At 52.9% G+C, this 12474-nt stretch overlaps 1 protein-coding gene across 2 annotated transcripts in view; it reads right to left on the reverse strand.

The window, feature by feature from the left end:
• The window catches only part of LOC309332886 (uncharacterized protein), a 251246-nt gene that overhangs the window by 220812 nt on the left and 17960 nt on the right, over positions 1-12474 (reverse strand). The gene's annotated exons all lie outside the window — the stretch shown is intronic.

The raw sequence follows: 12474 nt of genomic DNA on the forward strand, positions 1-12474 counted from the left end.
CTCTGCCTGGTTCCCTGTAACTTGGCTTATCGCAGTGGGGAACCGCCAGAAGGCCCTCAGCGCTGGATCTCAGTGTCCGGGCAGAACGATGGGGGTGGAGATAATTCTCCTGGGTTGCTTTTCGTTTGGTATTTGTTTTGTAAGATAACTCTTTTGAATGCGTTTCCAGGTGGCTCCTGCCCAATGAAGTTATTAATTGCAAAGTGGGTTTGGCGATAATAAAACCATGTTGGCACTTTGCAAAGCCGGTTCTCTCTGGGGTTTTCCTGCCTCCTATACCTTCCCCCCATCCGCTTGTTCTTGGTTTTGTGTCTCGTTCAGATCTCTCCAAGGCCGGCCACATGAGAACTTGGGAGAGGAGTGTTCCCTCCTGACTACAACCCTTTCATATAACGCCTCCCCCCCAAACAGAAAAGGAGGGATTATGACAGCCTGCCACCACACAGGCCCTTCTTCGTGTGGCACCTTCACAAACGGTCTGGAGGGCAGCAACACAAGAAGGGGCCTTTTCTGTGGTGGCTCCCACTTGCGGAATGCTCTCTCCAGGGAGGCTCATCTGGCACCTTCATTATGTATCTTTAGGTACCAAGCAAAGACGTTTCTCTAGAACAGAGCTTTCCAAACTGTGTGTCGCAGAACCTTCGTGCTCCTCCCAGGGCTGGAAAAGGGCTAGTTGAACTGAATCCCTATGTTGCGAAATGAGGCATGTCTCCAAAGTGTGTCACCAACATGGAAAGTTCTGCTCTAGAACCAGCCTTTGGCTAATTGAACAATGCATGGCCTTTTCAACATGCTTGTGGATTGGGAGGTTGGCTTATGACTTCGTTTTTGTTTTTAATACATATGTTGTGTTTTTATTTTGTATTTTTATCCAGTAAGCCGCCCTGAGAGGTTCCAGGTTTAATTAATCAACCAATTGATTGATTGATTGATTAATGATTGTGGCATTTTCCCAGAATCTGGAGGTGAATTGTTTACTTTTCTCACAGGACTGCGAGGAAGAGAGGCCCCCGAAGACCCCCAACTGCCTGGCTTCCATCATCTCCCGGATTCGCAAGATCTTCAGAAGAGCGCCGCCGCCAGCACCACCAGTGCCACCGGGGCAACCCAGTACAAGAGCCAGCAGCGGGGCGCAGGCAGAACGGAGGCCACTCTGCACGCGGCTCAGGCGCTGGATGCGGCAGCATCGCAGCTGTGTCCACCCCGAACCAAGGTGAGGAGGAGTTGGGAGACTTGCACTGATCCGCCCGGGGGGATTTTGTCAGCCCCCCCCAAGGGATGACACTCGGGGCAATACCCCACCCGCACCCCACCTTCCTCCGCCAGTGGTGGCTGGGGAAGTAGCACCTGGAGGCGCGCGAGTCCCTAAGGGACATTTCCTTTTTGTTGTCCTTGCACAGGTCTTAATCCTTGTGGTCGGAACTGGAGAGGAAAGATCAGAACGCGGAGGAAAGCGGGGCGAGAAACCCAAACTCTCGTGGCCCTACGCCCGGGGGGATTTTGTCAGCCCTCCCCCCAAGGGATGACACTCGGGGCAATACCCCCCCCGCACCCCACCTTCCTCCGCCAGTGGTGGCTGGGGAAGTAGCACCTGGAGGCGTGCGAGTCCCTAAGGGACATTTCCTTTTTGTTGTCCTTGCACAGGTCTTAATCTTTCGCCGGCGTCCCACACGGCCAGCCCCAGTCCTAGAGCCTGTCACCTTTTGAGATTATGGAGCGGAACAGAGAAGACAGCGGGCAAAAGGTGGACGGCGAAGGAGAAGTGCGAGAGAATGACAGCGTCTGCGAGAAGTGCGAGAGAACGACAGCGCCACGCTGCCCACGCCCAAAGGAGGAGGAAGGAAAGGAGGAAAGCAAGCGAGCAAGAAGGGACAGCTAAAGAAAGAACTGAGAAAAGAGACAGCAAGACCTTCTGGGGGTCAAAGAAACTACAATGAGAAGGAAACTAAGTTTCCTTCCCCCCCCCCCCCCGAGGTTGCTGATGGTCCTGCAATGTTCTATTTACTTTTTATGTATAATTCTGTATTATATTGTTGAACTGTTTTCTTAGGTGATAAGCCTATAAAGGAGGGATTTAAGGGAGGGGGGAAGGTATTAAGGGAAGACTTTGAAAGGAAAGGCAGAAAATAAAAAGGGGTGGGAAGAAATAAGTGAGAGGGAACGTTTAAAGGGAAGATACAAAGCATTATATAATTTTTGATTATTGTTTAAAATAAAGAAATAAGTTGGGTTTTAAGCGATTCCAGTCTTTTAATAATTTCTTTTTGTTCCACCACTGGTAAATCTGCAAAGGAGGCAATGAGTTCGATCTCTTCTGGTGGTGTCAGGCCACTTTCCGGATGGTCATTGTTCTTTGCTAGGGGAGAGGAGGCTACATAGCTCTTCTCCTGGGGTAGAACACCCCCTCCGGTGACCACTGGTGGATCGGGTTTAGCAGATTTTGAGCCCTCTTTGGTTATTGCCTCCAACAGTCGGGGTTTAGGCGTAGAGTCTATAAAAGCTCTCGTTGGTACTATCCCACAGTGAAACAAAAATGCTTTCTTGCGTAGTATGATAGTGGGAATTTTTGTGGATTGGAACGCAAGCAGGACTCTCTGAGATTTATGATGATGGACAAGGGGGAGGACTGCACAGAGGTCAATTTGTGTTGCCTCCATATTTAAAAGCACCTTTAAGAGATCCTTGGCACCCCCCAGAGTTCTCCATCTTGGGTCCCCATTTTGTATAGTTAGGCTCACTTTCCTTGGTGTTAAGATCAAGGATTGATGACCTAATTGAAGGTTAAGGTTGTATTTAAATTTGTCAGTACGCTTGTTATTTAAGGACAAACTCCTCGTCCCCTTCCTCTCTTCAAGGGACTTAACACTGGCTGACGCTGGGGAAGTAGTAACTAGCTTTTGTTGGAGGCTGTGCAGCTGGGACGAAAGATCATCTAGTCTTTTGAATATACAGTGCAAGGTTTTGATTATTAAATGGGACTGTTCAAATGTCATATGATTGGCCGTGCCAAGGACTAGTTCCTCCTTCTGAGGAGAGACTACACTCTTACTGTTGGCCGCATCGCTTGTTGTTTGTGGAATTATTCGCTCTTCGTCTTTAAGTGCTGACGCGCAGTCAATCAGTGGGTTGAAACGGTTCTGCGTTCCTACCATGTAGGAACAATCCAGTAGATTACTCCCTTCTTTAAAGTGACATGGTTCGACCCTTATTTGCTTTGATCTCGGAAAGGGAGCGGGGACCATCTCCTTGGGATCTCTAAGACGTTTCCCATATCCCATGGTTCAGATATCGAGAAGAGGGGGGATAGTATTTCAACGTCAACTCAGGTGATAAATATTTCCTTCTAGCCAGCCAGCACTTGCAATGGGGGTATATTTCGCTGCCTGTTCATATGAATGAATGAATTAATTTATTTATTACGGTCATAGACCAGAAAAAAAAAACAACGGTAGTTTACAAGGGGAGTAATGGTGTCAATTAAAAATTGTAAAATTATACATAAAAGCAATACACATATGCACACACACACACACACACATATGAAAGTTGGCGTCTTCACCCTCACCCTCACAGGCCGGCAATTTAGGTCTATTTAGATCTACAAGGAGGCTACCAGTAAGCAACACAGACCATTCCTTTGAAGTCCTACTCCCACCAGGACTAAGACTAATATAAGATTCTTCTTCAAAGCTTATCGCAGGGCCCACTGCAGTTCGGTCTCAGATGAAAGGGAAACTCTCAGATGAAAGGGAAACTCACAAAGGCCTCACCTTGAACAGGGGAGTTTCTCGTCATGCAGCTTCGAGCTTGGTCTGGATTCTGAACTCGGCTGCAGTAGAAGTTCACAGCAGGTTTCCTTCAGCTGTTAATCTTCCTTATCACTTAAAACAATTAGAGTAGAGAGCGGCGACACACAAACGGGAGTTCCCACAGGGCTTTCCGAGCAGTTTTTCTTAATATGTCTTTGGCTTAACTCAGCCTGCCTGCCAGTGAAGTGTTTCCCAGCAGCTGCAGAGATCCTTTTTTTGTAAAAATAATAAAAATGCTGATGAAGGTAATAAAAAAGCTGATAAAACTAGTAAAAACTAATATAAACTAATAAAAACCGCACAACTAACACGGAGCTCAAATCAATGCTTCCTCTAACGACGCCATCTTGGGAGACTCGTATTAAATTTATCTTAATTAGTGGTTGAGAGATTATCAGAATCCTGAAATTTGGGAAATCACATTTCAGACTCCATTGCCATTTTCTTTGAAGATTTATTAAGCAGGGAAGCAGGTAAACGGAGAAGAGGAAACAGAGTTCTGTGGTGCAAACCTCAGTTGTCCTGAACGAATTACGAAGAAAAAGATATTCTGGTCACCCCAATGGTCAGTGGGGGGTAGAAACTGTTACGATATGGATGCAATGCAGCTGCAAAGTGCTGGCTTGAAAAGTAAACATGATGGGAATGTTGGGACTGTCCGTGGGAAACAGAGGGACAGTCAACTCACAGTGCGAAGCACCGGAATTAGCTCAGAGTGTAATATGAGCTCTTCCGTTTATTCCTGTCCTGGAAGTACAGGAAGTGTTTTGTCTCTACACTGCTGGAGTTTGAAGACAGCAGTCATGTTTTTTGTAACGCTGCAAAGACAGAAATAAAGGCATGTAAATACGTTTCTGTCTATCTCTTTCCCCTGCCAGGGGGCAGGAAAGAGGGGGGGGGTGTTCTTCTCACGTTTGAGAAGAATCGCCGATCGAGACCTTGCCTGCGCCTGCTGGGGAATGCAGCCAGGGAGGTCAACAGGGAATCATGCCGGGTGCCTTGGAGAGTTGCCAGTTTCTCCTGATATGGGCTTGATTTCCCGACAGAAAGGACCCTGAAGAGGGATTCAAAGGCTGCATTCCAGAGATCCGTTTGAATTCATTCCATGAGTGCATCACATACCCACAAATACTCCTAACTGTTCCTCTTTGTTGCACCTTCCTCTTTGTTGCATCCTCCTCGTCTCCCTCCTGCTTTCCTTTTGGTCCTCCTTCCTCTTCATCGGGCGCCCAAGGAAAGAGACCTGCCTTCTCCGACAAACGGCCTTCAGCATCATCTTCTCAGTTGCTGTTTCTTCTGTCTTGGCAAAGACCATCACGGTGGTGCTGGCCTTCCTGGCCACAAAGCCCGGGAACAGGGTGAGGAGATGGCTGGGCAAGAGTCTGGCCAACTCCATTGTCATCTCCTGTTCCGGGGGGCAAGTTCTCATCTGCACCATCTGGCTGGGCTCTTCTCCCCCATTCCCAGAGCCCGACATGCGCTCCCAGGTGGAAGAGATCATCCTGCAATGCAACGAAGGGTCTGTGGCCATGTTCTACGTTGCCCTCGGCTACCTGGGCTTCTTGGCTGCCACCTGCTTCACGGTGGCTTTCCTAGCCAGGAAGCTGCCCGGCTCCTTCAACGAAGCCAAGCTGATCACCTTCAGCATGCTGGTCTTCTGCAGTGTTTGGGTGTCTTTTGTGCCCACCTACCTGAGCACCAAGGGCAAGTACATGGTGGCCGTGCAGATCTTCTCTATGTTGGCCTCCAGCGCTGGGCTTCTGGGCTGCATCTTCCTTCCCAAGTGCTACATTATTGTGCTGAGGCCTGATCTGAACACAAAGGAGCACCTGACAACAAGGAATTAAGGGGACATCTGATTCTTGAAATAGTCCATGTTCCTGATGTCCAGAAGTGCATAAAGGAAACACACCTGCTCATCCATGTTGCTTATTCTCCATCTCTGAAAGAGATTGTGTTCCTTCTTAGCCTGGATTTTAGGAAGTCCTGTTGACATGAACACTAAGATGGGAGGAAATGTTTTGCTCCCTTGCTTTGCCAAGGACTACAATGAGTCCTGGTCTACTGCCCTCAGTTTGTAAACTATTATAATAATTTTGTGTTTTGGAAACTTATATTTATCTCACAACAAGATAGTTTAGAGGGAGAGGAGTTAGGTTTTTGAGTCTGTTTGCTTTGTCATGACTACCTATTAACCATATCAATTCTGATATTCCACAATACTGTTTGGTTCTGCCAGTTCTATGTATTCAATTTTCTATGCGCCATTTCCCGCATTTATGCGCTATCATTCATAAGCTCACTTCACATCATTTCGTTCTCCTAAGCTTTGTATATCAATAAACTGAGAAATTCATTTAAGACATCTTCCGTAGTCTGTTGGTTTAATTTCTGTACTGTGTAAGCTCCGCTCCCTGTTCCAAAGAGTAGCAACTGACCTTAGCCAAGCCGTGACTGGGATCCAGTGGATTTTATTGCATTGGCCAGGGTTAGGGATAGGGTTAGGGGCGGGCGAGGCAGGCGAGGCAGGCGGCAATCTGGGTGAGTCATTGTGAAAGGAGGCGGGGAGGGCGTTCCACAGGGCAGGCGCCACCACCGATAAGGCCCTCTGCCTGCTTCCCAGGTTGTGGCACAGGTCATCATCCGATGAATTTAGAGCTTCATTTATTTCTGTGTTTATATTTAAAGAAATGATGCATTTTAAAAGTATTGCACATTGATGGTAATATTAAGAATGCACTTAAAATTACTACGCACAACAATGAACAAGTGATTGCAATGCACACACAGTTAAGCAGCATAAATATTTGTTAACGAAGTCTATTCTTGTTGTGATTATTATTACTTTTATTGCTACTAATCCCAGTGGCTTACAAGACTGAGCTCTATTCCGCCTTGGTCAGTCCCCACCTGGAATACTGTGTCCAGTTCTGGGCACCACAATTTAAGAAGGATGTTGACCAATGGGAAGAAACCCCTCACCCCCCAGAGAGATGCCGGCTCAAAGAGCCGCCTGAGCTTAGACTACGAAGCCTCTGAGGGCGTGCAGAGTGCAAATCCCTCCCAGAAGTGCCAGAGCAGGATCCCCCCACCCCGAGGGCCCCTCTCTCTCCCGGGCTCACCTGGGGGCCCCGTCCCTGCCAGCCTCTCCGGCCTCTGAGGGCGTGCAGAGTGCAGATCCCCCCAGGGGCCCCTCTCTCTCCCGGGCTCACCTGGGGGCCCCGTCCCTGCCAGCCTCTCCGGCCTCTGAGGGCGTGCAGAGTGCAACCCCCCGAGGGGCCCCTCTCTTTCCCAGACTAACCTGAGGTCCCTGCCCCTGCCAGCCTCTCCGGCCTCTGAGAGAGTGCAGAGTGCAGGATCCACCCCCAGGGGCCCCTCTCTCTCCCGGGCTCACCTGGGGGCCCCGTCCCTGCCAGCCTCTCTGGCCTCTGAGGGCGTGCAGAGTGCAGGATCCACCCCCAGGGGCCCCTCTCTTTCCCGGGCTCACCTGGGGGCCCCGTCCCTGCCAGCCTCTCTGGCCTCTGAGGGCGTGCAAAGTGCAGCACCCACGCCCCAAGGGCCCCTCTCTCTCCCGGGCTCACCTGGGGGCCCCGTCCCTGCCAGCCTCTCTCGCCTCTGAGGGCGTGCAGAGTGCAGATCCCCCCAAGGGCCCCTCTCTCTCTCCCGGGCTCACCTGGGGGCCCCGTCCCTGCCAGCCTCTCCGGCCTCTGAGGGCGTGCAGAGTGCAGATCCCCCCAGGGGCACCTCTCTCTCCTGGGCTCACCTGAGGGCCCCGTCCCTGCCAGACTCTCCGGCCTCTGAGGGTGTGCAGAGTGCAAATCCCCCCAGGGGCCCCTCTCTCTCTCTCCCGGGCTCACCTGGGGGCCCCGTCCCTGCCAGCCTCTCCGGCCTCTGAGGGCGTGCAGAGTGCAAATCCCTCAGGGGCCCCTCTCTCTCCCGGGCTCACCTGGGGGCCCCGTCCCAGCCAGCCTCTCCGGCCTCTGAGGGCGTGCAGAGTGCAGGATCCACGCCCCAGGGGCCCCTCTCTCTCTCTCCCGGGCTCACCTGGGGGCCCCGTCCCTGCCAGCCTCTCCGGCCTCTGAGGGTGTGCAGAGTGCAGATCCCCCAGGGGCCCCTCTCTCTCTCTCCCGGGCTCACCTGGGGGCCCCGTCCCTGCCAGCCTCTCCGGCCTCTGAGGGTGTGCAGAGTGCAGATCCCCCAGGGGCCCCTCTCTCTCTCGGGTTCACCTGGGGGCCCCGTCCCTGCCAGCCTCTCCGGCCTCTGAGGGCGTGCAGAGTGCAGATCCCCCCAGGGGCCCCTCTCTCTCTCTCCCGGGCTCACCTGGGGGCCCCGTCCCAGCCAGCCTCTCCGGCCTCTGAGGGCGTGCAGAGTGCAGGATCCACGCCCCAGGGGCCCCTCTCTCTCTCTCCCGGGCTCACCTGGGGGCCCCATCCCTGCCAGCCTCCCCGGCCTCTGAGGGCGTGCAGAGTGCAGATCCCCCCAGGGGCCCCTCTCTCTCTCTCCCGGGCTCACCTGGGGGCCCCGTCCCTGCCAGCCTCTCCGGCCTCTGAGGGCGTGCAGAGTGCAGATCCCCCCAGGGGCCCCTCTCTCTCTCTCCCGGGCTCACCTGGGGGCCCCGTCCCTGCCAGCCTCTCTGGCCTCTGAGGGCGTGCAGAGTGCAAATCCCCCAGGGGCCCCTCTCTCTCTCTCCCGGGCTCACCTGGGGGCCCCGTCCCTGCCAGCCTCTCCGGCCTCTGAGGGCGTGCAGAGTGCAGATCCCCCCAGGGGCCCCTCTCTCTCTCTCCCGGGCTCACCTGGGGGCCCCGTCCCTGCCAGCCTCTCCGGCCTCTGAGGGTGTGCAGAGTGCAGATCCCCCCAGGGGCCCCTCTCTCTCTCTCCCGAGCTCACCTGGGGGCCCCATCCCTGTCAGCCTCTCCGGCCTCTGAGGGCGTGCAGAGTGCAAATCCCCCCAGGGGCCCCTCTCTCTCTCTCTCCCAGGCTCACCTGGGGGCCCCGTCCCTGCCAGCCTCTCCGGCCTCTGAGGGTGTGCAGAGTGCAAATCCCCCCAGGGGCCCCTCTCTCTCTCTCTCTCTCCCGAGCTCACCTGGGGGCCCCATCCCTGTCAGCCTCTCCGGCCTCTGAGGGCGTGCAGAGTGCAAATCCCCCCAGGGGCCCCTCTCTCTCTCTCTCCCAGGCTCACCTGGGGGCCCCGTCCCTGCCAGCCTCTCCGGCCTCTGAGGGCGTGCAGAGTGCAAATCCCCCCAGGGGCCCCTCTCTCTCTCTCTCCCGAGCTCACCTGGGGGCCCCGTCCCTGCCAGCCTCTCCGGCCTCTGAGGGCGTGCAGAGTGCAGATCCCCCAGGGGCCCCTCTCTCTCTCTCCCGGGCTCACCTGGGGGCCCCGTCCCTGCCAGCCTCTCCGGCCTCTGAGGGCGTGCAGAGTGCAAATCCCCCCAGGGGCCCCTCTCTCTCTCTCTCCCGAGCTCACCTGGGGGCCCCGTCCCTGCCAGCCTCTCCGGCCTCTGAGGGCGTGCAGAGTGCAGATCCCCCAGGGGCCCCTCTCTCTCTCTCCCGGGCTCACCTGGGGGCCCCGTCCCTGCCAGCCTCTCCGGCCTCTGTGGGCGTGCAGAGTGCAGATCCCCCCAGGGGCCCCTCTCTCTCTCTCCCGGGCACACCTGGGGGCCCCGTCCCTGCCAGCCTCTCTGGCCTCTGAGGGCGTCCAGAGTGCAGATCCCCCAGGGGCCCCCCTCTCTCTCTCCCGGGCTCACCTGGGGGCCCCGTCCCTGCCAGCCTCTCTGGCCTCTGAGGGCGTGCAGAGTGCAGATCCCCCCAGGGGCCCCTCTCTCTCTCTCCCGGGCTCACCTAGGGGCCCCGTCCCTGCCAGCCTCTCCGGCCTCTGAGGGCGTGCAGAGTGCAAATCCCCCAGGGGCCCCTCTCTCTCTCTCCCGGGCTCCCCTGGGGGCCCCGTCCCTGCCAGCCTCTCCGGCCCTTGGGTGACTATGGCCAGCTGGACGGGCTGCAGGCCCTGGTGTCCCTGGCGGAGGAGGAGGGTCATGTGGCCCTCGGAGGGGAAGGGGCCACCTTCCAAAGGCCCTGCAACTCCCGCCAGCCTCCGCCGGCAGACTTCCCAGCATGCACTGCCAGCTCCATTAGGCCAATGGTTGAATCCCAGCATGAATAAATTTGAAATTTACTCGTTTTCCCAGTGTATAACCAAATAATTCAATCTCAAGGAGTCTTAGGTTTGGCTTCGCTTATTAGCTTCATGGATAAATTAACCTCTATTAGGTTTCATTTCATTTCTCTCACGTCCTTCTTCCCAGCATGCTTTGCTGCCCCATCTTCTCACAAACAAAGATCCTGTGTCCTATAATTGAAATTTACTCATTTTCCAATGTATAAGTAAATAAATTAATCCCAAATTGTCTTTGGTTAGATTTCACTTATTAGCTTTATTGGTAAATTACCCTTTATTAGGTTTCATTTCCCTCACATCCTTCTTCCCAGCATGCTTTGCTGCCCCTTCTTCTCCAAACAAGGATCCTGTTTCCTATAATTGAAATTTACCCATTTTCCAATGTATAACTGAATAAATACATCTGAAAGTGTCTTTCGTTAGGTTTCACTTATTAGCTTTATTGATAAATTATCCTTCATTAGGTTTCATTTCCCTCAGGTCCTTCTTCCCAGCATGCTTTGCTACCCCTTCTTCTCACAAACATGGATCCAGCTTCCTATACTTGAAATTTACCCATTTTCCAACGTATAACTGAATAAATAAATCCCCAGGTGTCTTTTGTTAGGTTTCACTTATTAGCTTTATTGGTAAATTATCCTTTGTTAGGTTTGATTTCATTTCCCTCATGTCCTTCTTCCCAGCATGCTTTGCTGCCCCTTCTTCTCCAAACAAGGATCCTGTTTCCTATCATTTTATTTTTCTCTAGGCGTATTTGGATTCTTCCATTTAAACTTGATGGAGGGGCAGAGCGATGGGAAAAGAGAGAAGGCTTTTCCTCACAGCCTTTCCCTCGCCCTTCCCAGGCTGCCCTGCGCAACCTTCCTCCTGGCCTGCTAATCAACTCAGAATAACCCATTATTATACTAATAAACCCACATAACCCAGGAAGCCTCCAAGAGACCTCGTCCTTTTCCTCATTCCCTTGGAGGCACCTAGAAGGGCTTCCCCCTTTTCCCGACGTCCCGCGGCTCCGGCGCCCTGGACAACAGAGGCCAAAATGGCCTTGGCCACCCGCCAGTTGTTTGACCTGCAATTTAGAGCTCCAAAAGTGCTTTAAATGCATGTTGTGGCTGTGATTTTTACAGTGCTTTTAATATTCTGTTGGGAGCCGCCCAGAGTGGCCAGGGAAAGCAATATTATTATTATTATTATTATTATTATTATTATTATTATTATTATTATCTCATCGCCTTGATTGCAATGAAACCTAAAGCAGACCCACTGAAATGCAATTATTAACTTGGTTTCGGGTTTACACCAACCAGTCTTCTTTTCGCAGTTGAGATGTTATTTCTGACCATTCACTTTGTTCTGATTGGTACCTGATTGATAAACTCATTCTTTAACGTCATCTGAATCTCTTGCTATTGGTTTATAGATACAAATTCTGTTCTTAACCTGAAATTGTTCTTAACCTGAGGTACCATTTTAGCTAATGGGGCCTCCTGCTGCCGCCTCGCCGCTGCCACGTGATTTCTGTTCTCATCCCGAAGCAAAGTTCTTAACCCGAGGTACTATTTCTGGGTTAGGGGAGTCTGTAACCTGAAGCGTCCGTAACCCGAGGTACCACTGTATGTATATAAAGTCAGAACATTATTGTAAAGTTCCAAGAAAGGAGATTCCAAACCAACATCAGGAAAAACTTTCCGATAACAATGACTCACGAATACAGCATCGAAGATGCAGAGAGAAGCCCCGAACAATGGGGGCTCCTCCTTTTAAAAAGTTTCTCCAGGTTACCCCCAACACCTTGTTGGAAGCATCACACACATGTCGTGAACATGTCATAGAACAGGTGTGGTACTGGGGTGAAAACTGATGCCGTGTCCATCCAAAATGTAAGGCCAAGGGAAAGACCTGCCATCTCTGACCCTCCAGACCTTTGTCTTTCCAATACACTGAGACCGGGAGGACATGGTTTCCTGGATGGGTTGGTGTCAGGATGGAGGGCTTGACCCTTATGCCATAGGGCAGCTTCAGAGATGAGGGCAATGCCAGGCTCAGCCCCAAGCCCCTCCTCGGATGGCCACCTTCCCCCTGAAGAAGCAGCCTGGGCAGGATGCCAACCCGTCCCGGGAAGGATTTCTGCTGATTTCTTTCTCCAGATTCCTCCTCAATGGAGGGTCGCTCCAATGCAGCCCGTGGGTGTCCATGGCTTCTTCGCCCTTCCCTGCTTGGGCAGCTGCAGTACCAGCGCAGTCGTCGCTAGAGGGCGATGTTTCGCAACCTCTCCTGATCCCGCGCTTCGGATTGGCAAAGGAAAGAGGGCGCTGTCAGGAAGGGCGCTTGGGGATTGGTCAAGCACTTTATGAATGGGGGAAAGGAGGAAACGAAGGGGATCGCTGTACGCTACGCTGCACGGGGTTGAGCTACAGACGTGCAGGTCTGCAACACGTGCAAAGAGTCGGCGAAAGAATCCGAGACCAGGGAGAAGAGTCGGGGGAAGAAGAT

This window comes from Podarcis erhardii (assembly GCF_964252035.2).
Source record: "Podarcis erhardii genome assembly, chromosome: 18".
Classification (NCBI taxonomy): domain Eukaryota; kingdom Metazoa; phylum Chordata; class Lepidosauria; order Squamata; family Lacertidae; genus Podarcis; species Podarcis erhardii.